This window comes from Hylobates moloch, unplaced genomic scaffold (genome assembly GCF_009828535.3).
Source record: "Hylobates moloch isolate HMO894 unplaced genomic scaffold, HMol_V3 SCAFFOLD_19, whole genome shotgun sequence".
NCBI classification, from domain to species: Eukaryota; Metazoa; Chordata; class Mammalia; order Primates; family Hylobatidae; genus Hylobates; species Hylobates moloch.
Window position 1 is genome coordinate 4,815,767 of NW_026652294.1, and position 27,652 is coordinate 4,843,418.

The following is a 27,652-nucleotide window of genomic DNA, read 5'->3' on the forward strand; positions in this document are numbered from 1 at the left end:
AAGGGCTTTGCTTCTGTCTTAGAGTTGAGCTAGCTTGAGTCAATTTCTGTGCCTGCAACCAAATGAAAATTAATATAGTGCGTTCTTTCAGGAGCTTTCTCTGTTTTTCTATTGATACCTCTGTATATTTTTAAGGCAATGTCACTTTGTTTTGTTTACAAATATATTGAATATGTCAAGATTAGTATTTTGTTATTACCCTTTGTGAATTTCCTTGTCTATTTTGCTCGCTTGTTCTTTCAGATGAAATTTATTATTTTATTAATGTTGCCAAAAATTATAAGTAAAATATCAATTATAGTAATAAAATGTTTTGTGAAAAAAATGCTGTTGCTGTATTGTTGCTGTATTGTCTTTCCACCATAAGTAAAATGGGATGTTTGTTTTGTTTTTTGAGACAGAGTCTTGCTCTGTGACCCAGGCTGGAGTATAGTGGCACGATCCCAGGTCACTGCAATGTCCACCCCTTGAGTTCAAGTGATTCTTCTGAGCAGCTGGTACTACGGGCGTTTGCCACCATGCCCAGCTAATTTTTATACTTCTCGTAGAGACAAGGTTTCATCATGTTGGCCAGGCTGGTCTCGAACTCCTGGCCTCAAGTGATCCGCCCACATTGGTCTCCCAAAGTGCTGGGATTACAGGAGTGAGCCACCATGCCTGGCCTATTTTTAGTTTGTAATTTTTATTGAGTACCACTGTATAATCTTTGCCTTTGTGCCACTTGTGTTCATTTTTAGCCTTATCGCTACAGCCAGAACTTCTAAACAATATTTAAGATGGAGTTAATGGGCTTCTTTGTTCTTGGCTTTAATGAGAAATGCTTTGCCCTTAAAGGTAATAAATATATTGCTTAAATAATTTCTGTTTCCATTTTTGGGGCCAGGTGTGGTGGTGCATGCCTGTAATTTCAGCACTTTGGGAGGCCAAAGTGGGTGGATCACCTGAGGTCAGGAGTTTGCAACCAGCCTAACGTGGTGAAACCCCCTATCTACTAAATACAAAAAAATTAGCCAGGTGTGGTGGCGCATGCCTGTTATCCGAGCTACTTGGGAGGCTGAGACAGGAGAATCGCTTGTACCTGGGAGGTGGAGGTTGCATCCAGCCTGGGAAACAAGCGAAGCTGTCTCAAAAAAAAAAATCGATTTCTATTTTTTAGAATATTTAAAGAGAATTATTTAGTTTTGTAATTTACAACATCTATTAAGACAATCATTTTCTTTACTAACCCAAGTTTTTACTTGGTTGCACTTACAGCTTTCTTGTTAGAAACCTTCCTTTCCTGAAGCAAAAGTAGTTCTATTTGGGGTAGGATATGGTTTTAACTATTTGAAATCCCACTTCCTTTCTCATTTCTAATATTAAAGTGTGTTTCCTCTTCCTGTCATTAATTCGTCCTGGTTTTATCAATGTTTCTGATTTACTTTTTCCAAGAAGCAACCCCCCTATTTGGTTTAGTTTTGTTTTATCTATTTTTGTTTTTATTCATTATATCTCGTTCGCTTTCTTTAGCATTGTTGTTTGTGAGTTTTTTTGTTTTTTGTTTGTTTGTTTTTTGGTAGAGAAAGGGTTCTGCTATGTTGCCCAGGCTGGTCTCGTACTCCTGGGCTTAATCAGTCCTCCTGCCCTGGCCTCCCAAAGTGTTGGGATTGCAAGTGTGCGCCACTATGCCTGACCTATTTTTTTATTTTCTTTAACAAAGGATTCAAACCAGCTGGGTGTGGTGGCTCATGTCTGTAATCCCAGCACTTTGGGAGGCAGAGGTGGGTGGATCATATGTGGTCAAGAGTTCGAGCCTGGCCAAAATGGTGAAAACCCGTCTCTACTAAAAATATAAAAATTAGCCGGGCGTAGTGGCGGGCACCTGTAATCCCAGCTACTCGGGAGGCTGAGGCAGGAGAATCACTTGAACCTAGGAGGTGGAGGTTGCAGTGAGCCGAGATTGCGCCATTGCACTCCATCCAGTCTGGGCAACAAGAGTGAAACTGCGTCTCAAAAAAAATAAATAAATAAAGACGTGTCTGACCAGCTACTTGAGAGGATGGGGCGGGAGGGCTTGAGTCCAGGAGGTCTGCAGTGAGTTATGATTGTACCACTAGATGACAAGAGATGCTGCCTCAAAAACAAAAAAAACAAAACTTGGAAACCAAACTGAAAGTCAAATTATTAAATATGTACCTACTACAGACAGTATTCAGTTATCAAAAGTAGTGATTATAGGAGCTATTGCAGTACACAATTTTATTAGGCTATAATGCAAAATAAGGAACATACAAAGTTACATGTATTTTGCAATTGTAATTATTCATGATAACATCTATGGAAAAGAATGATAAATTCTAAATACAATTGAGTTTACTTAATCCCATAGTGATTTTTATTCTTTCAAATGCTGGCCAGGTATGATGGCTCACACCTGTAATCTCAACACTTTGGGAGGCCAAGGCAGGCGGATCACTTGAGGCCAGGAGTTCCAGACCAGCCTGGCCAACATGGTGAAACCCCGTCTCTACTAAAAATAGAAAAACTAGCTGGGCATGGTGGTGTATAATCCCAGCTACTTGGGAGGCTGAGGTAGGAGAATCGCTTGAACCCAGGAGGTGGAGGCTTAGCCGAGATCACCCTGCTGCACTCCAACCTGGGCAATGGAGCGAGACTGTCAAAAAGACAAGTGTTATATAAGTGAGTTATTTTGTCTTTTAAAAGCATTCATCATATAAATAAAACAAAGTAAATTCCATTTCAGTGGTGAGCCATCTTAGACTCTTTCCTTCCTGGTTATGAGATTGAAATGAGAACAATTATAAATGTGTGGAAGACTGCCACTGAGACACAAGTCTTTCTTAGCTTTAGGGCAAGCATTGGCAAACTGTGGCTTTTAGGCTAAGTTTAAATTTTCAAAACATTGTTAGAGCCAGAGACCCATATACACCCAGCAAAGCCTAAAATATTTACTACCTGACACTTTATAGAAAAAAGTTTGCTGAACCCTGCTCTAGTTATAACTTAGACTCATTTGTGTCTTCCCCTGTAATCATGTATGTGGGCTAATGGCTTAGAAGAACTTCGGATGTGAATGGGATGGGGTTATTCCTTGATCCTATCCAGGGATTGATAGAATCCAAAACAGTAGAAAGAGACACAATGTCAGAAATGACAGAACAGCTGTCTGAGGGATGTGTGTATGGGTGTGTATGAACATACACGTCGAAACCTTAGTACCATTTTTCCATGTTTTTTGATGGGTGGGATTGTGTGCTTTGCAAATGGAAGGAAATGTGTTATCTGTTGCTGCATAACAGGTTACCACAAAACTAACAGCTTAAACATTAACTCACATAGTCTCTGAGTGTCAGGAATCCTGGAACAGCTTAGTGTCAGATCCTACAGGTTAGGGTCTCGGTCCTCAAGACTGCCCCCCATACCCCCAGACACCCGTCGCAAGTCTGGGTATCCTGAACTTCTGACTGACTTCAAATTGGGGTTCTCACAACCCCCTCTTTGGGTTTCATTAATTTGCTGCAGTAGCTCACAGAACTTGAGGAAACACGTTTACTGATTTATTATAAAGGATATTACAAAAGATACAGATGAAAAGACACACAGGGCAAGGTGTGTGGAAAGGGGTATGGAGCTTCCATGGCTTCCCTGAGTGCGCCAACCTCTAGGAACCTCCAAGTAAGTGTTCAGCTAACTGGAAGCTCCCTGAACCCACTCTTCTTGGGTTTTTATGGAAGCTTCATGACTTAAGCATTCTCTCCCACTAGAGTATAGGGCAGGATTCTCTCTTGGGAGGGTCTTAGAACCCACAATCAGAAAGATCAGAGTCCTGCCTTGGGGCAGGTAAAAGGATGGCAGACGGTCAGAAGCCTGCCTCTGAGGCCTAACACCGAACGTTATAACAAAAGACTGTAACAAGGGCCATGGGAGTTATGAACCGTGGACAAAACCAATGTATATTATAACACCACAAGAGCATAGCATACACAGCATAGAGATGCTGGTCAATGGGATGATTTATGTCCTGAATGGAACTCAGTGCCACTGCACTAGATTTCATCACACTAACCAGAATGGCATGCAATTTAAAACCTAAGAATTGTTGACTGAGTGCGGTGGCTCACGCCTCTAATCCCAGCACTTTGGGAGGCCGAGGCAGATAGATCATTTGAGGTCAGGACATTGAGAACAGCCTGGCCAGCATGGTGAAACCCCATCTCTACTTAAATACAAAAGTTAGTTGGGTGTGGTGGTGGGCACTTGTAATCCCAGCTACTCAATATGCTGAGGTGTGAGGATTGCTTGAGCCCGAGGAGCAGAGGTTGCAGCTAACCGAGATCACGCCACTGCACTCCAGCCTGAGGGACAGAGCAAGACCCTGTCATTAAATAAATAAATAAATAAATAAACTAAAACCTATGAATTGTTTATTTCTGGAATTTTCCGTTTAATATTTTTGGGCCGCAATTGACTGTGGGTAACAAACCGTGGAAAGTAAAACCATGGATAAAGGAGACTACTGTACTCTGAAGCATCATTTTTGATCTTTCAGAACCTTGAAGGATTTTACCCTCTGACTGGGTGCAGTGGCTCACACTTGTAGTCCAAGGCTGGTGGATCACCTGAGGTCAGGAGTTCAAGACCAGCCTGGCCAACATGATGAAACCCCATCTCTACTAAAAAAAAAAAAAAAAAAAAATTGCTGGGCATGGTGGCCTGCACCTGTAACTCCAGGTACTCAGGAGGCTGAGGCAGGAGAATCACTTGAACCTGGGAGGCAGAGGTTGCCGTGAGCCGAGATCGAGCCATTGCACTCCAGCCTGGGTGAAACTCTGTCTCAAAGAAAAAGTAAAAAGGATTTTTACCCTCATCTTTCATATTTCTGCACCTTTCTTTAGTGCCCTGGATATAACTTTTGCTTGGGAGCAGTTAATTTTAGCATCTTTTGCCATCTGGAAAGACTGGGAATTTTCAAAACCAGCAGGTACTGGCTCTTGGCTCTTTTTTGTTTAACACTTCTTCCCTTAGCTTGTTTCTGTCCCCTCAGATTTTACTATAAGCAGCAAGAAGAAACCAGTCAGCACTTTCAGCATTCTGGCTGGAAATCTCAATTAGATGACTCAGGTACATTTTCTACTTTCACCTGACTAGGTGATAGTCACTAAACTTTCTGCCACTACGTAACTGTGTAACCCCTTTTCTAGTAACATGCTCAATTTTGTAGTAACATGTTCCTCACTTCATTTTAAGCTACACCAGAGCTTTCTCAGAGTCCAGTTTTCTACTAAGGCTTGCACTAACAATCTCCTTGAAGTTTTTTTAGCTTCTGCCCACTGCCCAGTTTCAAAGCCACTCCTACATTTTAGGTATTACACCAGCACCTCCCTTCCAGGTACTAAAATCTGTATTAGTTACCTATTGCTGTATAATATATTACTGCAAACTTACCAACTAAAACAACCACCATTTGTTATCTCATGATTTCCGAGGGTCAGGAATTTGGGGTCACTTAACAGAGTGGTGCTGTCTCAGCTTCTTTCATGAGGTTGCAGTTAAGATATTGACTGGGGCTATATCATCTGAAAGGCTTGACTAGGGCTTTCAAACTCACTTGGGTATTGGCAGGAGGCCTCCCTCTGTTCCTTGTCATATGGTCCTCATGACATGTCAGCTGGCTTCTTACAGAATGAGTGATCCAAGAGAGAACAAGGAAGGCATTGATGTTTTTTATAACAGCCTTGGAGGTAAAATAACTTCACTCTGTTGTATACTGTTGGTCACGCAGAGCAACCCTGATGCTATGTGGGAATGGACCATATACAGATAGGAATACTAGAGGTGGGGAATCACCGGAGGCCATCTTGGAGGTTACCACAGGGAAAATGGAACATTAGAAGATTTTATGATACAAGGAAGGCAGCAGTTCATGGTCATTGTGTTACCTTCCCACTCTCTGGTGTGCCATTGTGGCTGACACCATTTTGAGATGATTCTTTTTAAAGTTCTTTTATTTTAAAACATTGAGTATATTCACATTCTTCAAACATCAAAAAAGTAACAACTCAGATTCTTTTTTTAGCCTTTCAGATAGTTTCTTATTTTTTCTTTTCTTTTTTAAAAATAACTGATTTATATTATGCACAGTCTTCTGCACCTTGCTTTTTTTATTTGACGGTGTAACATGTTCACATTTTATGGCATATAAACAGGAAAATTATAGCCTGAGATTATGAAAGGGATAATTAAAAATATTTCTGAAGTGTTTCCGAAGATTACTAAGAAAAATTGGGGGCCAGGTGTGTTGGCTCACACCTGTAATTCCAGCACTTTGGGAGGCCAAGGTGGGCAGATCACAAGGTCAGGAGTTTGAGACCAGCCTGGCCAACGTGGTGAAACCCCATGTCTGCTGAAAGTACAAAAATTAGCTGGGCATGATGGTGGTGGGCGCCTGTAATCCCAGCTACTTGGGAGGCTGAGGCAGGAGAATTATTTGAATCCAGCAGGTGGAGGTTGCAGTGAGCTGAGATCGCGCCATTGCACTCCAGCCTGGGAGACAGGGCCAGACTCCATCTCAAAAAAAAAAAGATTACCAAGAAAAATCTCTAATGCACTATTATAAAATTGTTGTAAAGAAAAAATCTCTGTCCATTTCACAAAGAATAAATATAGCTGATTAGTAAATAAATGCAAAATATTTAGTCTCCATAGCAAAAACAAAAATGGAAATTAAAGCAGTGGTAGCATACTGATGAATATTATATAAATTGTAATGTTTACTGTCAGTGAGGATGTATTAAAAGGAGTTTCAATTGGCATAAGCCTTTTTGGAAGTTATTTAAATATATGAATAAAAAGGTAATAATTTCATTTTTTTCATAGGATGCTTTTTGTTTGTTTGTTTGTTTTTTGAGACAGAGTCTCACTGTCTTGTCCAGGCTGGAGTTCAATGGCACAATCTCAGCTCACTACAACCTCCGCCTCCAGGGTTCAAGCAGTTCTCCTGCCTCAGCCTCCCAAGTAGCTGGGACTGCAGGCACCTGCCACCATGCCCGGCAAATTTTTTATATTTTTAGTAGAGATGGGGTTTCACCGTGTTGGCCAGGTTGGTCTCAAACTCCTGACTTCAGGTGATCCACCTGCCTTGGCTTCCCAAAGTGCTGGGATTACAGGCGTGAGCCACTGCCGGCCTCATAGGATGCTTTAAACATGTCCAATAAAAATTTACAGAATGAATGTTTATGTATATATCCAAAATTGAGTATGTAAGATAATTCATCAATACTTTGGTTGTACTAATGTAAATGTAAAGTAGAAATAATTTGTTGTTGTTGTTGTTTTAATAGAGACAGGGTATCTCCATTTTGGTCAGGCTGGTCTCAAACTCCTGATCTCAGGTGATGCGCCTACCTCGGCCTCCCAAAGTGCTGGGATTACAGGCGTGAGCCACCAGGCCCGGCCAGAAATAATTTTGAATGCCTGGAAACTGAAAAGTTCTGTACTTTTCATTTAATAGCTGCATAATATACTTTTTTTGTTGTTTCTCGTTGTTGTTTTGGTTTGGTTTTTTTTTTTGAGGCGGAGCCTCACGCACTCTGTCGCCCAGGCTGGAGTGCAGTGGCACTATCTCGGCTCAGGGCAACCTCCGCCTCCCGCGGTCAAGCGATTTTCCTGCCTCAGCCTCCTGAGGAGCTGGGATTACAGCCGCCCTCACGCCCGGATAATTATTTTTTTGCAGTTTTAGTAGAGATGGGGTTTCACCACGTTGCCCAGGCTGGTCTCAAACTCGTTGGCCCCAAGTGGTCAGCCGCCTCTGCCTCCCAAAGTGCTGGAATTACAGGCATGAACCACCGTGGCTGGCTGAAATAGCTGCACAATATACTTTTTTTTTTTTGAGACGGAGTCTCGCTGTGTCACCCAGGCTGGAGTGCAGTGGCGCGATCTTCGCTCACTGCAAACTCCGCCTCCCGGGTTCACGCCATTCTGCCTCAGCCTCCCGAATAGCTGGGACTACAGGCGCCTGCCACCACGCCCGGCTATTTTTTTGTATTTTTTTTTTTAGTAGAGACGGGGTTTCACCGTGGTATCCAGGATGGTCTCGATCTCCTGACCTCGTGATCCGCCCGCCTCGGCCTCCCAAAGCGCTGGGATTACAGGCGTGAGCCACCGCGCCCGGCCACAATATACTTTTTTAAAAGAGATAGATTGCAGTAATGTGAAAGAAACTAGCAGGAAAAAAATTTGTATACACTGTGATCTGAACTATGGAGAAAATATGTGAAAGAACAGCCAGGCCCGGTGGTTCACGCCTGTAATCCCAGCACTTTGGGAGGCCGAGGCGGGGCAAATCACTTGAGCTCAGGAGTTCGAGACCAGCCTGGCCAACATGGAGAAACCCCGTCTCTACTAAAAATACAAAAATTAGCAGGCGTGGTGGCAGATGCTTGTACTCCCAGCTGCTTGGGAGGCTGAGGCAGGAGAATTGCTTGACCCCCCCAGGAGGTAGAGATTGCAATGAGCCAAGATTGCGCCACTGCACTCCAGCCTGGGTAACAGAGTGAGACTCTGTCTCAAAAAAAAAAAAAAAGAAGAAGAAGAAGGAAAAGAGACTAAAATTGTAACATCTAACTTCTGAACTATTTGATCTTTACGGGGTAGTTAAATATGCTCCTTGAAAAAAATACTTCTAGGTCAGGCATGGTGGCTCACGCCTGTAATTCCAGCATTTTGGGAGGCTGAGGAGGAAGGATAGCTTGAGCCCAGAAGTTCGAGACCAGCCTGGGCAACACAGGGAGATCCAGGCTGTACAGAAAATAAAATAAAAATTAGCCAAGTGTGGTGGCACACACCTATGTTCCCAGCCACTTGGGAGATTGAGGTGGGAGGATAGCTTGAACCTGGGAGGTCAAGGCTGCAATGAGCAGGGATTGTGCCACTGCACTCCAGCTAGCCTGAATGACAGAGCAAGACCACATCATAAAAAAAAAAAAAAAAAAAAAAAAAAAAAAAAAAAAAAAGAAATCCAGATTTAATGTAGTAAACTTGCATTGTTTTGAAAAACTTTTTAGGCTGGGTGCAGTGGCTCATGCCTGTAATCCCAGCACTTTGGGAGGCCGAGGCGGGCGGATCACAAGTTCAGGAGTTTGAGACCAGCTTGACCAACATGGTGAAACCCCGTCTCTACTAAAAATACAAAAATTAGCTGGGTGTTGTGGCAGGCGCCTATAATCCCAGCTACTCAGGAGGTTGAGGCAGGAGAATCACTTGAACCCAGGAGGTGGAGGTTGCAGTGAGCCACGATCGTGCCATTGCACTCCAGCCTGGGTAACAGAGCGAGACTCCTTCTCAAAAAAAAAAAAAAAAAAATTTATATAAAATAAGGAGCTTGTTTTCTTTGCTATTATCAGTCAGAATTACATCATAGAGAGATTTTTTTTTTGAAAAAATATTTGACCATAAATTCTTCATCTAGTATACCTCCTATTGTTCCCTATGGATTGGAAAAATATTTGCATTCTATTTTTCCTAGACCCACTTTCTCCCAAAAGAAGGCAGAAGAATCATTCTAAAGGCTGATCTGAAATCTCCGTAAACCTGGGCAGTGACTGAGTGAGGAGGAGGAGAGGAGTCTAGACTATGGTGCTGAAGTTCCAAGGGCCCATTGGCCTCACAGCTAGTGTTGGACTCTCTAATGGCTCTTTTATGCCCTCCTCACCTCTTGCATAAAGATTAGGTATTTGTAGGACACATTATGCAAATCTGAGCCTTTTATCTCTCCCTCCTCCTCCCATTCTGGTCTTTGTCCCAGGGAGCAACTCCACTGTCATGGGGAGGCCTAGGTGGCTGTGAGCTCTGGCTTTGCCCTGTGGGAGGGAACAGCTGCTGTAACCTCTTGCAGGACCTATGAGCAAGTGTCCAGGGTACCTAAAATACGAACCACTTGAACGTCAGGCTTCAGAGAGGATCCACAGCACCTTGCTGTGGTTTCCTGGGGTGGAGGATTGTAGTACCCCTCTCATTCATTTAACCTTTTTTGACATTTCTACTGTATTTCCTAGGCAAGCCCACATTCATTGTTTGTCTCTTTGTTCAGTCCTTTTTGTAGTTATTGTTGAAAATCCACTGCATTGTCTGTATTTCATTTCGGTGTTATCCGTCTTGTTTGTCTGAGTGTTTTGAATGACTGAAGAAGTTATATTCATGACCATCTGATTTGAAGTTATTTACTTTGAACCTCATGCTGAATAAACTGCTTGCTTAAGATGAGAAGTATTTAAATAATTTTCTTTAGAGTATCTTATTTTATTTTAGTTTTTTAGACGGAGTCTCCCTCTGTCACCCAGGTTGGAGTGCAGTGGTGCGATCTCAGCTCACTGCAACCTCTGCCTCCTGGGTTCAGTGATTCTCCTGCCTCAGCCTTCTGAGTAGCTGGGATTACAGGCACCCGCTGCCACCCCGGCTAGTTTTTTTTTTTTTTTTTTTTTTTGAGATGGAGTCTCGCCCTGTTTCCCAGGCTGGAGTGCAATTGTGTGATCTCAGCTCACTGCAACCTCTATCTCCCGTGTTCAAGCGATTCTCCTGCCTCAGCCTCCTGAGTAGCTGGGATTACAGGCATGCGCCACCACGCCCAGCTAATTTTTTGTATCTTTAGTAAAGACGGGGTTTTACCATGTTGGTCAGGCTGGTCTCTAACTCCTGACCTCGTGATCCACCCACTTCGGCCTCCTGAAGTGCTGGGATTACAGGTGTGAGCCACTGCACCTAGCCTAGAGTACTTTAAATAGAAAATACAGACACATAACCAAAGACTGACTATGCTAGTCCAGCACGGACATTAGGTTCTGAGAGACCAAGACAGGGAAGGGAAATCTGGAGCACTTCAAAACGGAGAGGCACAAACTATCTGTTCTGACTTAAGACAATAGCAGCCCCTCCTAAAGGTGCTCATCTGTTCTGACTTAAGACAATAGCAGCCCCTCCTAAAGGTGCTCATCGATAGGAGCCATCAGAGCTTTTGCTGAGGTTTCCTGTAGGCTCTGCACCTCAGGAGCTTTTGCTCTGTGTGTATGTGTGTAAGGTCCTAGTTTGTGGATTACTCTATTATCTATTATTTTAATAAAAGACATCTAGACTGTACTACTGTCGGGAGATCAGTTGGCCACGTCAGGGTTCATCTACAGGGTGAAAAGGGGACCCTAGAAAGGATGTATCCGCCTTTATGCACTTTGGGGGGATTTCAACTTAAGTACAAAGCAGGAAAAGCCTTACTCTGTGACTGGAAACATCTGTGAGGTGACTCCTATATTATTATAATTTATTACTATTATTTTCATTTAATTAGTAGCCATAGTTCTATGGTAAATAAAATCTGTACAAAATTTTGCATACTTGTTTTGAACTAGATATTTAAGTTTAGGAATTTTTACAAAGTAAGTGATTGCTATATGAATAGATGTAGTTTGGAAGAAGTTCAACAACATGTAGTTTATAATAGAGAAAATATAGAATCCCTGTAATACATGAATAAGTAGTGATCTAAGTAGCTTTATATACTTGAAAACATGCAGAGATGTTGATTATGTATTACTAAATGGGAAAACGGATTGCAAGATAAATTGCAGTCTGACCCTTCTTTCCTTGCCTCCTCCCTTAATCCCTTCCTCTGTCCCACCTCAACTAACATCTCACATAGCAAATGCAGAAATCTGGAAGGGTATTTGTTGTCAAAATATATGTAATGGTTACCTCTAAGTAGTGAGATATGGATAATTTTTGTTTTAAACTTTTTTTTTACATTGGCTATTACTTTTCTACACACTCTTCCTTTTTACATTATTTAACCTCAAAAGAAAGTTTGGGAGAGGGACCAGGTGAGGCGGCTCATGCCTGTAATCTCAGCACTTTAGGAGGCCAAGGCAGGAAGATCATTTGAGGCCAGGAGTTCAGGACTGGCCTGGGTAACATAGGGAGACCCTACCTATATGAAACATAAAAAAAAAAAAAAAAAGCCAGGCATAGTGGCACATGCCTGTGGTCCCAGCTCTTTCGGAGCCTAAGGTGGGAGATTTGAGCCCAGGTGGTTCAGGCTGCAATGAGCCGCGTCTGCACTACTGCTCTCCTGCCTGGGTGACAGCAGTGTTAAAAAAAAAAAAAAAAAAAAAAAAAAACATGTCTGGGAGAGGACATAATAGCTATCAAGAAAAAGAGGTGTGTCATCCCTGATCCTGGACAAGTCACTGGTGCCTACATCTTTCCTCTATGGCTCAACACAATTAGTCACTCAGCACACAGGCATTGGTGCCTCTTTTTTTGGAGACGGAGTCTCAATCTGTAGCCCAGGCTGGCGTGCGGTGGAGCAATCTCGGCTCACTGCAACCTCCACCTCCTTGGCTGAAGCGATTCTCCTGCCTCAGTCTCCTGAGTAGCTGGGATTACAGGCTTCCACCACCACGCCTGGCTAATATTTGTATTTTCTGTAGAGATGCAGTTTTACCACGTTGGCCAGGCTGGTTTCGAACTCCTTGACCTCAAGTGATCTACCTGCCTCGGCCTCCTAAAGTGCTGAGATTACAGGCGTGAGCCACTGCACCCAGCTCATTGTGCCCTTTTATAGCTTCCTTTCCTGTGTTTGCCAGGCTGTCTTAGTTCAGGCTGCTATAAGAAAAATAGCAAAGACTGGATGGCTTAAACAACAAACCTTTATTTCTCATAGCTCTGGAGGCTGGGAAGTCTAAGATCAAGGTGCCTGCAGATTTGGTTCTTGGTAAGGGTCCACTTTCTGGTTTGTAGATGGCACCTTTCTCTGTAGCCTGGCATGGCAGAAAGCTCTAGTCTCTTTTTCTTCCTATAAGTACACTAATCCTATTATGAGGGCTCCACTCTCATGTCCTCTTCTAAACCTAATTATTTCACAAAGGCTCTACCTCCAAATACTATCACATGGGGGGTTAGGGTTTCAATCTAAGAATTTTGGGGGAGACAGAAATATGCAGTCCATACTATCACATGGTCCCTCTGTTGGAGATGACCTCATTTCTCCATACTTACTCTTCTTTTTCTAAGATCCCATATCCAAGGCAGACACTTTCCCGATATATCCAGAAAAGGGTAGTTGCTTTATTAGTTGAGCTTTCAAAAATCTGGTAATTCTCTGTAATAGTAATTAGCATAGAAGTTTCTATTTTATTTCTAGTATCTTCGAGTGTGTTCTCCTTGACAAAAGGAACCCTTCTCATTTGTCCTGTATTTATACCCTCACAGTCCAACCTAACATAATATGTCACCCAGAATGGGCTGTTAATAAATGTTTGATGGGCTGGGTGTGGTGGCTCATGCCTGTAATCCCAGCACTTTGGGAGGCAGAGGTGGGCAGATCACGAGGTCAGGAGATCAAGACCATCCTGGCTAACATGGTGAAACCCTGTCTCTACTACAAATACAAAAAATTAGCCAAGTGTGGTAGCTTACACCTGTAGTCTCAGTTACTTGGGAGGCTGAGGCAGGAGAATCACTTGAACCTGGGAGGCAGAGGCTGCAGTGAGTGGAGACTGAGCCAATGCACTCCAGCCTGGGTGACAGAGTGAGATTCTGTCTCAAAATAAATAAATAAATGTGTGATAGTTGAGTGAATGAATTGATGAATGTATGGATGGATGGATGAAAATTTGGGCCTGAGATATATTTGTGAAAAGAAGGTTTTAGATTATATTATTATTTTAATATTATTATTATTTTTAAAAAATGTTCCCATACCTACTTATCTGAGAGAATTTTAGGTTAAATGATTATTGCTCCCACCTATAATCCCAGCACGTTGGGAGGCTGAGGTGGGAGGATTGCTTGAGCCTAGGAGTTTGAGACCAGCCTCAGCAACACAGTGAGACCCCATCTCTATACAAATTTTAAAAACTCAGCCAGGTGTGGTGGCGCGCACCCGTAGTCCCAGCTACCTGGAAGGCTGAGGAGGGAGGATCACTTGAGCTCCAGAGGTAGAGGCTGCAGTGAGCTGTGATTGTGCCATTGCACTCCAGCCTGGATGACAGAGCAAGACCCCATCACAAAAATAAATAAATAAAAATAAATAGATTAAATGATGATCAATTTTCTCCTAATATTTTGTTGTTAAAAAAATTAAAGATGGGACTTCGTGGGCGATAATGAGATAGAATTGGAAAGCAAAAAAAATTTTAAAAAAGCAAATTTTAGGGCACTTCAAAAAGTAGCCAAATGGTAGAATTAGAGAAAATATACACGCAATGCTTGGAGATTATAAATATTCATTTCTTTCCTTTGCTCTGAAAGTTTTTCTTTTATCTGACAATTTAATACCCACCTGTAATTTTCTTTGACTGACAGGATGTTGAAGAATATATAAATTTTTAATTCTTAATTTTAGTTTTATTCAATGCTTTAATAATAGCAGTTATTTCCAATTTTAAATAAACATATCCATCATAGACAATAGAAGAGTATAAATGAATCACCCACGTAGCCCGATCTGTCGTCACTCTCCCAGCTGCCTCCAGGGAGGCACTTCCAAGTTTCTTGGCCTGTTAGGATGCGTCAGGGCCAGCATAAAAGGAAGGGTTGTTCAGATGCTCATGCTCACTGCCCTGGTATTAGACTTCTCCACTGCTCTTGGAATTAGAGAAACTGCACCAAATAAGAATCTTCCTCTTAGTTGAGTTGATAATATTGATGACTGCCCTCTGCAGGAGAGGGATCTACATACATACAAGCCTGCACGTGTTCACTCACCACACCAACATCCAGTGTCTGCTTTATGTTAGATGTATAATTCATATATTGCTATGTAACAATTACAAGTATCAGCATTTATTACTCACACGTGTTTATTTGGAAACCCAGCATGAAGGGCCAAAAACGATAGTCCTGGATACAGGACAAGATCTTAGTAATGAGAGTTACAAAAGAGGGCAAACCAAATGGTGCAAGGACATTTAAACTTAAGCTTGCATAAGGTCCACAAATGTTGCATTACTCAAAGTGAGTACAGGGCCAAGCACAAAGTCAAGGGGGATAAGTCACATGACAAAGATACACGGACACAGGTAGGAGTAATGTTTGGAGCTAATAATTCAATCTACTAAACCAGCCAGTATGCCATTCTTGGAGCATATAGCCATGTCTACGTCGGTAAATTGGCAATTTAAATGAACCGTGATAGCTGCTACAATAGGGTAAGTACAGCATGACATGTGCATAATATGCTCCCTGGAAGCCCGAGTCAGGACTTGGTGTTCTGGTCTCAGGATATAACTATACGTAGAACTTCTTTGGTTTGGAAGAACCAAAATGCTCAAGAGAAGCCAGGAAACTTCCCTTCTAGGTTCTAGTGTCTGCATTCACTTCCTGGTGGTAATAACATAATCTTTATATGCAAATTTTTATATTCTGTACTTGGCCTTGTAGAAGAACCCTGTCATTGGGTTCTCATGTATGCTGTGTGTATGTGTGTATAGTATTTCCGTAAGTATCTATTGAAAGAGGATATACTGATATCCCCTATTTAATCCCAACACTCCTGGATTCATTCTGGCCTTCTGATTTTCCATATTATATATTGTCTTTTAGTGAGAAAATGAGAAAACTAGCTCCCATTAACCACACTATATTTTCTTATTTGCTCAGTTCTAGAGAGCACATTACATAGATTCATAATTGCTAACTCATACTGCTTGTATAACAAACCTACTAACTGCTACTACCAGTAACTTGTATAGCTAGCAGTAATATTCAGCAACCTCAGACTGATTTCCCAAGAGGGTGAGGACAGCTTTGTCCCCATGGAGGGAGCTTGAGAACCAAGAGGGGGTCTATGAGTATTTCCTGTATGTCTCATAAGTCAGTGTACTGGGACTTGTTCAGGCTTCTGCTGGAACCAGTATGGATAGTTACCACTGTTGACTGCTCCAGTGTGAAGCCACGGGTGAGAGTAACGGTCCCTCCTAATGACATGGTCGGTGGTCAGTTAGGCTTCCTATGTCGTCATAGCCTGTGAATTGTACTCTGAAATGAAAACAGCCGGGCACGGTGGCTCACGCCTGAGATCCCAGCACTTTGGGAGGCCGAGGTGGGTGGATCATCTGAAGTCAGGGGTTCACGACCAGCCTGGCCAACATGGTGAAACCCCGTCTCTACTAAAAATACAAAAATTAGCTGGGCATGGTGGCGGGCCCCTGTAATTCCAACTCGGGAGGCTGAGGCAGGGGAATCACCTGAACCCGGGAGGCAGAGGTTGCAGTGAGCCAAGATTGCGCCGTTGCACTTCAGCCTGAGCAACAAGAGCAAAACTCCGTCTCAAAAAAAAAGAAAAGAAAAGAAAACAGATATTTTAGGAAATGAGAAACCAGGGCAGAAGAATCACTAGAATCACTCCAAAGCCCAGTCTGTGAAATCCCCATGAACCTGGGCAGTGAGTAAGAAGTAGGAGGAGGAGGAAAGGAGTCCAGGCCATGGTACAAAGTACCAAGGGTTCAGTGGCCCCAGAGTTGATGCTGAGCTCTCTGCTGGTTCTTGCATTCTCTCCTGAATGCCCTGGATGAGGGGTATGTGTGTGGTGTAAATCTGTTAGCTTTGCCACTCCTTGCAACTGTGTCCTCAGCTCAGAAAACAGATCCATTGCCAGGAGACAAGTTGATAGATTGTGACCTCTGAGTTTACCCGATGAAGAAACATTTCACACTGGTCAGTGAGTTCAAAGCGCCTGAGATTTTGAAGCCCTTAGTTACAGACTATGCTTACCTCTGAGGGGGTGCACAGCACCCCCTGGTGGCATCTTCAAGAGAACGTGAATGGTGATGGGTTGCCCGTTCTTTTATTCAACGAATAAAGTAAATATTGTTTTAACGCGTTTGATTGTTTTGCAGCAACTTGTGCCTTCCATTTTACTTTCTTACCTGTATCGACTGACGAACAGAAGCGTTTGCATTTTATGAAGTTCAATTTAGCAAATTTTTCTTATACCCTTGGTATCTTTGTCCCTTATCTAGGCCAAGGCCATGAAAGATAATTCTCTTCGGTTTTTGTTTTTTTTCTAGTAGCTTTGTTGTTTTGGCTTTCACATTTTGGTCTATAATCCATCTTGAATTTTGTGTATGATATGAGGTAGGGTGTCAAGGCTCCTTCCTGCCCCTCGACTTCGGCTCCATACAGATATCCAGTGGCTCTAGTACCATTTACTGAAAATACTTTTTCCCCACTAAATTTTATTGGCACCTTTGTTGAAAATCAGGTGACTGTATATGTGTTGGTTTATGTCTGAACTGTTTATTATATTCCCCTGATCAATTTGTGTCCTTTTACCAATCCCATATGGTCCTAATTAGTGTAGCTTTATTGAAAGTTCGCATATTACTAGTTTCTTGGCATTTCCATAAAAGTTTAAAATCACTTAATTTCTGCCAACCTATTGGAATTTTGATCAGGACTGGTTTGTATCTATATATTAACTTGGAGATATTTAATATATTTCAAATATTGAGATAGTTTTACTTTTTCCTTTCCGATTTTTATGTCCTTTACTTGAACCAAAATTAAATATCTGATTTAGTTCAGGATTCACCTCGATGAGGAATATTAGATGAAATTTGTCTCTTACATAAAAATATTTTGCAGATCTTCTTGGTACATTTTAATGGCTTTTTATGAAGGAAGCTTTCAGTAACGTGTATGTTACTTTTTATGTAACAATAAGTCATTAAACCATGACAGCCTAAGCTGACACTTTCTGTGAGAGGATAGATTTATCATGAATTAAACACAGGCTTATTGCCAAGATCATGCTACTACACTGCAGCCTGGGTGACCCAGCGAGACTCTATCTCAAAACAAAACAAAATTAAAAAAAAAGACTTAATCATCATATTTTTAGGATGGCACAAAAGAAATAAATATTCTTCCAGAGGCCCAGGATTCGCATACCTAGTTCTGGACTCTTTATTCACCCTTGTGGGGAGAGCCATCCACTAAAACGGAGCAATCCATGGGTGCACCCTGAGAGCAGAATCTGCCATTCAAGCAAACATTAATGCATGAGTTCACTAATTCAATTAAAACTCATTGGCTTCTATACTAGAGGTGTTCTTTGAGGGACCAGAAGAATATATCAGAGAGCAAGGGCCAGGTGTGGTGGCTCACCACCTCTAATCCCAGCACTTTGGGAGGCCGAGGTGGGTGGATCACCTGAGGTCAGGAGTTTGAAACCAGCCTGGCCAACATGGCAAAACCCCATCTCAACTAAAAATACAAAAAATAGCTGGGCATGGGCATCTGTAATCCTAGCTATTCCAGTGGCTGAGGCAGGAGAATCGCTTGAACCCGGGAGGTGGAGGTTGCAGTGAGCTGAGATTATGCCACTGCACTCCAACTTGGGCAACAGGGAGAGACTTTGTCTCAAAAAAATAAAAAAAGAATATATCAGAGAGCAGAATGGTAGCAGTTCCTCTCATGAAGGGGTTTAGAAGCACAGTCTAGAAGCACAACTGCCATTAGACAATCTCTGAAATGAGAGGTTATGATTGCTTGGATTTTCCTGGGGTATAGAATACCAGTCATGGAGATGATACAACAATAGAACCTTAGGGAACCTAAAGGACCTATCCATTCATTCATTCACTCACTCACTAAACTTTATAAAATTATTACTACTTGTTAAATACAAGATGAATTGGAAACAAGTTCTACCCTTAGAATTCAGAGTCTATTTGAGAAAAGAGACTGGAAAAAATTTAGAGTTAGATAGAGAGTATAAAAATATAGGTCAGAAAATATGTTATTGTGACACATGAGTAAGTGGGGGTAAATCTGCCTGGACAGGTCAAGGAAAGCTTGCCTGCTTTCTTTCTTTCTTTCTTTCTCTCTTTGTTTCTTTCTCTTTCTTTTCTTTTCTTTCTTTCTTTCCTCTCTTTCTTTCTTTTTTTTTTTTTTTTTTTTTGAGATGGAGTTTCACTCTTGTTGCCCAGGCTGGAGTGCAATGGCACGATCTCAGCTCACTGTAACCTCGGCCTTCTGGGTTCAAGTGATCCTCCTGCCTCAGCCTCCTGAGTAGCTGGGATTACAGGCATGTGCCACCACGCTTGGCTAATTTCTGTATTTTTAGTAGAGACTGGGTTTTGCTATGTTGACCAGGCTGGTCTCGCATTCCTGACCTCAGGTGATCCATGAGGTCAAGGAAAGCTTTCTAGAGGAGGTGAAATCTGAATGAAATCTGATATTTGAGAAAGACTAGCATGTAGGTAGATGTAGCGGGAGTGCTGGGGACTTTGGTCAGTTGGATGGTGCATTCTGGATGAGAGATCATCCTACATAAAGGATTAGAGAAAACAAAAGTTATCTGAATAACTAAAAGTAACTTGGCTGAACCATGGAGTAGTACTCAGAAGAGAATGCTTCAATTTAGGAGTTTGGACTTGATGTTTTAGATTCTTGATGTATGTGACTTTTCAAAGAAAAAGAGTCAGGAGCATATTTGTAGTTTAGGAAAACATTCTCAATATGATATGAAATACAGATTGTAGGGGCCTGGATAGGAAAAAGGAAAAGGAGAGTAAAGGTGATAGGCCAGAGAGAAAGGTGGAAGAGAGTCTTCTCATGGAGAAGACACTTTCCACAACAAAGATTCCGGTACTTTCAACTGTTGGTGAGGAGACAAGTAAGATGAAAGATAAAATGCACCTGTGAAGTCGTCAATTAGAATCTCCTTCCTGATACTAACCAGAACGTTTCAGGAGCTAATGAAAGGGGAAGTCCTTTGGCAGAGGTCTGAAGAGTGAATGGGAGAGCCCTGGGTACAACAGCAAACTAGCATGGTATCGGTTTGTGGCAATAATGTAAAAAGAAAGTACAAAAACGGAGGAGGGGACAAGGTGGGAGTCAGAGTGTTAGAGACTTTGTTTACGTTTGGAAAGCTGTATCATGGGGCACAGGACTGGAAAACCAGGCTTCCTTCTGAGGACAATAGCTAGCAAAAGAGCTTTGAGTTTGGCTCTTTTCTCTCTCCCTCACTGCCTGGCTGGATGGCTGCCAGAAATTGGGAAAAACAAACAAACAAAAAAAAGGCAGCTCAGGCCAAATCGAGTTTGCAGCATAACAATAGGGCAGCAGGGATCAATGGCTTAGCAGGCAGTGTTTCTGTATTTCATTCTCTCCTCATATCTCTCTAGGTCCTAAGTTTACAGGAAAAAAAAAAAAAGCTGTAGAAATCAATCTCAGGAGGATATTAAGGAAGACGGAGTGGGGGGCCTATAGTCATCCAGATACTGCAAAGGAACAGAAGAGCGTGGACTTACTTCACTGCACCACAAAACCTCTCTTCCTGGGCAGATCACCTCCCACTACTTAAATTCACCAGGACTAACACAGACTAAGGCTTGGGTTTTAGTGCCTCCTTAAGCTTAAACCTTTCTAATCGGAATAAACTGACATCCTATGGATTGGCCACAAAGGTAAACAGACCCCTATAGAAATGCACAGACTACAGAAAGAGTGGCATCAACTGAACATTTTTTACCATGAATCAGAATTAATGAAGTAGAATATCAAGATTTAAAAATATGTGAAAATAGGCCAGGCGAGGTGGCTCACATCTGTAATCCCAGCACTTTGAGAGGTCCAGATGGGCAGATCGTTTTGAGCCCAGGACTTCGAGGCCAGCCTGGGCAACATGGCATAACCTCATCTCTACAAAAAATACAAAGCTTAGCTGGGTGTGGTGGCACTCGCCTGTAGTCCCAACTACTCCGTGGCGGAGGTGGGAGGATGGCTTGAGCCCAGGGAGGGGCTTGCAGTATGCCTAGATCACGCCACTGCACTCCAACCTGGGTGATATATTTTGAGACAGGATCTGGCTCTGTCATCCAGGCTGAAGTGCAAAATATATATAATTCTCAAATATGTAAGGAGGAATAATGGTAATAAACTATTAAGAATTTGTTGAATCAAAAGACTTACAGTGATCCTCAGCGCCCTGCATAGCTTTCCCCCCCGCCTCTTCAAATCTTTGCTGAAATATCGTCTTCATGTGGCCTAATACTGACCAGATTATTTAAAATTGTATACTTGGCTGGGCGTGGTGGCTCATGCCTGTAATCCTAGCACTTTGGGAGGCCGAGGTGGGTGGATCATGAGGTCAAGAGTTAGAGACCAGCCTGACCAACATGGTGAAACCCTGTCTCTACTAAAGATACAAAAAATTAGCTGGGCATGGTGGCACGCACCTGGAATCCCAGCTACTCGGGAGGCTGAGGAAGGAGAATCACTTGAACCCAGGAGCGGAGGTTGCAGTGAGCTGAGATTGTGCCTTTGCACTCCAGCCTGGGCAACAAGAGCGAGACTCCGCCTCAAATAAATAAATAAATAAATAAAATAAAATTGTATACTCGTGCTATTGCTTATTCCCATATTCTGCTTTATTTTTATCCCTAGCACTTGCCAACTTCTTACATATTGCATACATTGTCTTTCTTATCTTTTTCTTCCTACTAAGACTATATTCTCCTTGAGGGCATTTGTCTGTATTTGACTGTATTCTCAGCACCTAGAATGTTGTCAGTTCTTAGTGGGTATTGAAAAAATGCTTGAATGGAATCAATAAATAAAGATGGTACAAGAAATATGGGAATTAAGGATAACAAATTCACTTCCAAATGTATTACATAAAGAAGTAAAAGCAAAAAGTAAAAAGGGAAGGAAAGTAGAAAGGGGAAGAGAGAGGGAGGAAAGAAAGAAAGAAGAAAATGGAAAATATGTTTATATCAATCCAGACCTAAAATAACAGAAGATACCTATGGAGTGAGGATGCTTTGGGGTTGGGAATGGAATAAAAAACAATTAAGAGCTTGCCAAAGTGCTTGCTTTACCTCGGGGAAGATGAAGATATTGATAAATATAACTTGCAAATTAAAACCAGAATGAGATGCCAGTAAACGCCACTAGAAGGGCTAAAATGTGAAACATTTACTGTATCAAGGACTAGGGGCAACTAGATCTCTCATCACGTTGTTGGTAGAAATGCAAAAATGGCCCAGCAATCCCACTCTGAGGTATTTACCTTAGAGTAATAAAAACATATGTTTACAAAAAGACATATAGTGTTTTTTCCTAGCAGTTTTACACATACTAGCCCCAAACAGGAAACAACCCACATGGTTATCAATGTGAATGAATAAACATATGGTAATACATTTATAGAATGTAATTATGTTCAGGAAAAAACATATTGATACATGCACGACAAGATGGAAGAATATCAAAAGCATTATGTTAAGAAGCCAGAGATAACAGACTGAATATTCGATGAGTCTATTTACATGACATTCTAGAACAGGCAAAACTATAGCAACAGAAAACGAATCAATGGTTGCTAGGGCTTAGGGAAGGTGGTTTGCTGCAAAGAGGCATGGGGTCACATCTTAGAGAGAGAGAATGTTGTATATCTTGATTGTGGTGGTGGCTGTATAATTAAGTACATTTGTTAAAATTCGCTGATCTGATCACATAAAAAATATATTTTATTGTATGTAAAATGCATTTCCATAAACCTGTCTAAAATTTAAAAATTAAATTAATTAAAAAACATATGCATTGAGTATTTCCCACTTAGCCAGGACACTCTTGTTTAGCGCAATTTTCCTGGCATAATTATTAGTTATGTCCTCAATAAATATTTTTCAAGTGAATAACTTGATGAGGATGATAAACATCTTTAGTTCTCAAAGGTTTTTAGAGGCTTTTATTTTTTATGTTAGAGTAAAATGGAAAATTATCTACATATTCACCATGAAGGGAATATTTTAATACATTGGGGTGTATCCATTTGACGTAGTTTTGAAAACTCTATGTTCAAAGAGTATTTAGTGAAAATGTAAAACAGTCTCTGTGTACTAATAAACAAATAAGGCAAGATACCAACATGTATTTCTATTATGAGCCCAAGTCCATACCAAGACGTACATACATAATCGGACCCACCCCCCAACACACACAGGTGCATATACAAATGAATAGAAGAAATCACTCAAAGTAAGAATGTCTAGTGGAAAGAAAAAGATGGAAAGTTTCTCAATGAATTGTTTGAAGTCAGCATGACTCAAATACTAGAACCTGTACCAATCAAAAAGCAAAAGAAAAGACAACACTGGCCGGGCGCGGTGGCTCACGCTTGTAATCCCAGCACTTTGGGAGGCCGAGGCGGGCGGATCACGAGGTCAGGAGATCGAGACCACGGTGAAACCCCGTCTCTACTAAAAAAATACAAAAAATTAGCCGGGCGTGGTGGCGGGCGCCTGTAGTCCCAGCTACTCGGAGAGGCTGAGGCAGGAGAATGGCGTGAACCTGGGAGGCGGAGCTTGCAGTGAGCCGAGATTGCGCCACTGCACCCCAGCCTGGGCGACAGAACGAGACTCCGTCTCAAGAAAAAAAAAAAAAAAGAAAGAAAAGACAACACTATGGGAAAAGGGAGGTTCTCAGCCCAATCTTGGAACCCAGATCAGGAAATTAGGTGCATGTACGTGTGGGTTAGGGAGCTGGTGACTGTGAGAATTCAAAGTGCAGACTATATATCTGTTTTCACTGAATATTCTACATTCCCATCAAGGGTTTAGAGTCCCCCCTTTTTTAGGCTGGGGCCTGAGGAGCTTAGACTCTTTCACCGGTCTCCGCATTTTAATACCTTTGCAACAATTGAAAGCCACACATCCAATAGACTGAGTTGTTCCTCAAAGCCATTGTCCTGTATAAAAAATGTAAATACCTTTCTTTCTTTTGAACTGAAAGAGCCAGGAAAACTTCATCTTCTGTCCATGCCTCATTGAAGGCATATTCCCCATGTCACTGCCACACATATTTACCTGCCAAAGGAGAGGTCTGAGACTGGCAGGGAAGTCCTTGTTGTCACAACCATTCCTTCAACACACCCTAGCAGAGGCCCCAGCATGTCCCTGTGGAGGTGGAGGTGGAGGTGGTCCATATGCACCGGCAGGGTCTCAGTCTCCTTCTCCATGATTAAAGTAACCTTGTATATCTTAGTCAATCTCTTTATTATCTATGTTGTGTAACAAAGCATCCCAAAACGTAGTGACTTAAAACATTTATTACCTCACAGTTTCTGTGAATTAGGAATAAAGGGGTTGCCTAGCTGGGTGATTCTGGCTCAAGATATCTCATTTAGTTGCAGGCAAGCTGTCAGCAGGGGCTGCATATATCTGAAGGTTTGGCTGGGGTGGGGAGATCCACTTCTGAGCCCACTCACATGGCTATTGGAAGGTTTTGGTTCTTCACCATTTGTGCGTCTCCACTGGGTTGCCCCAGGACACAGTACTTACACCCCCTCCCCCAGCCCTAGGGCAAATAATCCAAGAGAAAGCTACCAAATCTCAGGAGTAACATCAGTGACCACGTGTTAATGGACCCCAGAGCCTAGAGAACGATTTCACAGCTGACTTGCTTTTCCGATGCCCAGCCCACAGCCCCATCTAGTGTCCATGGTGGAAATACTGCTGATGGAAGGATGCCCTCCTGCAGGTCTTTCCATATTCACACCCCCTCTTCCCTTAGGTCTGGAGTTTTTAGTTTTCTTGGTAGGTCAAATTCAGTGCCTGTGAATGGCCAGGCAAGAAACTGGATGGAAGAATTTTAGGAAGGAGAGGCTTGAATGAATCTCTGCCTCTCTTCATTACTCCAATTTATACACATCAACATCTTAGTTGAGTAAAGGAGTTTAGATCTTAGGTTTTCCTGTGTCTTAGCTTAGGTGGGTTTTCCAGGAACCCAACCATAATGTGCATATCTAGACACAGAGGCAGTTGGTTGTCCCATGGTCAGATGCTCAGTTTCTACCAGGGCCCAGGAGCATTTTACAGTTTATATCTGTGAATGATGTTTAGTTCGCTGATGCTCCAGAAAACTAGAGGACTATATTGTGGTTTTTCTCATAGGGCTTGCCGAATACTTCGTGTGTGTGTGTGTGTGTGTGTGTGTGTGTGTGTGTGTGTGTGTGTCGGGTCGTATGGTTCAAATGTCAGGGCTGCATGTATCAGCTGCAAAGCACTTGTCTTCTCTGGGCCTCCTCAAACCTAGTAGCCTCTGTGTCACCTGGTAATTTGGTGGAGCTGTATTCCCATCAGTGGAATACAGGCTTCCAGAAACTGAAGAGGCCTACTAAGTGTGTGCTTCTCTCTTAAGGGTGGGAATTTTGAGATACAAGAATCTGTCTTACTCTGGAGGGAATACCCTGTCATACCACAGACTTATGGTCCCCTGGAAAACTCACTAATGTCATGGGCCCCTGAAACTTCATAGTGTTTGTCTCCCATCTGGAGCACAAGCTCTTTACTGCACTGCCACCTCTTGCTTGCCCATCTGGTTTGATTAATATGATTTCTCCAATATAGTGGATTGGCGTGATGTTCTATGGAATGTCCAGATGGTTCAGGTATGTAGACAGAGTGGAAGAGTTAACATGTCCCTGGGACAAAACCTTGAAAGTATACTTTTCTTCATTCCATGTGTATGGATTACTTTTGATATTCTTTCTTGATAGGAATGGGAAAGTGTGCCTTCACCAGATCAATGGCTATATGTAATATAACTCTCCTACTTTGAGTTCCTCAGGAAATAGTCTCTGAGTTATTTTTTATTGGGAATGACCTATAAGGAGGGAGGGAAGAGGATGGCAAAGAGGGTCGAAGTTGATCTTCAATGGAGTTGCAATAGAGATCTATGCTGGCCCCATGTGAATTTATGGAGCTGGGAGGGTCCTTCAAACTTACTACAAGTTGTGGCAGGAGTGTCTGTTACACTCTTGCAACAAGCAATCCTTTCATGTGGCTGTCCCTGGGTAAAGGGTGTAATTTTGAGCAGGTCAGTTCATTTAATCCTCGGGGAAGTCCAAGAGAGCCATGAGCAGTCAACATTCCTGATGGCTGGAGGAAGGAGAGTCTTGGTCTTGAAGAAGAGAACAGGGTGTCATATTAACATGTCAATTCACTTCGTTCTTGGAGGAAAAGGATAGGTAGGGCTCTTTTCTTTTTCCGTAGGAGGAGAGCTTGGGATAGGGTGATACATAAAACAATGATATTACAAATTGGAGGCTCCTGGAAAAGTTTTGTGTATATATCTATGGACCTCTCTCCTCTTCAAGAGGAAAGTTCATGCTAGACTGGTAGGTCATCTTGTCCCCATGGAATGGGAGGAACCACCAGAGGCAGGGCTGAGCCCTCCACATCCTTGAAGCTTTTTGAGCTCCTGTATTTGTAGCAGAGGAGTCCAGAGGTTTCTGCCTGGGCTCATAGGGCACTGAAAGCCTGCTAGCAGGTCATTTGCTCCTGCACCTTCCACCATGCTCAGAATGACCACTGCTCAAGGAGCTCCCAGTTTGTAAAGTCAATCCTGAGTAGACAGAGAAAACAGCAACACATCTCAGGGGACCCTGAGGCCAGTGGTAGAAGGAACAATATAGTAGCATCTGGAAGAAGTGGGGCAGTGTCAGAATTGCTGGTGGCAACAGACTGTAACTAGATAAAAAAACAAGAGAATATAGGAAAATTTTAGTACGGCACAAAAAGTCCTTTTTTTATATTATCTTGACTCACTGCAGCCTCTGCCTCCCAGGTTCAAGCAATTCTCCTGCCTCAGCCTCCCGAGTAGCTGGGATTACAGGTGCCCACCACCACGTCCAGCTAATTTTTGTATTTTTAGTAGAGATAGGGTTTCTCCACGTTGGCCAGGCTGGTCTCAAACTCCTGACCTTGTGATCCACCCGCCTCAGCCTCCCAAAGTGCTGGGATTACAGGCGTGATCCACCACCCCCAGCCTTTTCTGTTTTATTTTTATTTATTTATATTTTCTTCTCATTTTTCTATTATGTATTTTCTATAGATGTTTTCTCAGTATACCATGCAGATTACATATAATATCCTAAAGTATGATTATCTATTTCAGCTTGGGCACTGTGGCTCATGCCTGTAATCCCAGCACTTTGGGAGGCCGAGGCAGGCTGATCACTTGAGGTCAGGAGTTTGAGACCAGCCTGACCAGCATGGTGAAACCCTGTCTCTACTAAAAACACACAAAAAATTAGCCAATGTGGTGGCTCACACCTGTAGTCTCAGCTACTCTGGAGGCTGAGACAGGAGAGACACTTGAACCCAGGAGTCAGAGGCTGCAGTGAACCAAGATTGTGCCACTACACTCCAGCCTGGGCAACAGAGCAAGACTTTGTCTCCAATAAAAATAAACACATAAATAAATAAAGTTAACTTCAATCAGACCCAAAACTCTACTCCTTTACAGCTCACTTCCACTTATGTTATACATGTCATACATGTCACAAATTCCATAATTATGAATTGTATACCCATTAACATAGATCTATAATTATATTTATTCATTGCCTTTTGAATCTTATAAAAATTTAAAAAGTAGAGTTTTAAACCAAACTTACAATACTGATTTTTATATTTATTCATGTATTTACATTCACTGGAAAATTATTTTCATATAGATATTGTCCACGTCCTTTCATTTTAACTCGAAGCTACTCCTTCTAGCATTTATTGTAAGGCAAATCTAGTAGAAATGAACTCACTCATCCTTTTTTGTTTTCTCTTTAAGAAACAGGGTGTTGCTCTGTCACTCAGGC

General features: G+C 42.1%; 1 protein-coding gene and 1 gene segment (V, D, J or C); both read left to right on the forward strand.

Moving 5' to 3' along the window:
- Positions 1-27,652, forward strand: part of LOC116459127 (probable non-functional immunoglobulin lambda variable 11-55) — a 346,106-nt gene that overhangs the window by 146,883 nt on the left and 171,571 nt on the right.
- Positions 1-27,652, forward strand: part of LOC116459129 (immunoglobulin lambda-1 light chain-like) — a 325,567-nt gene that overhangs the window by 123,316 nt on the left and 174,599 nt on the right. The gene's annotated exons all lie outside the window — the stretch shown is intronic.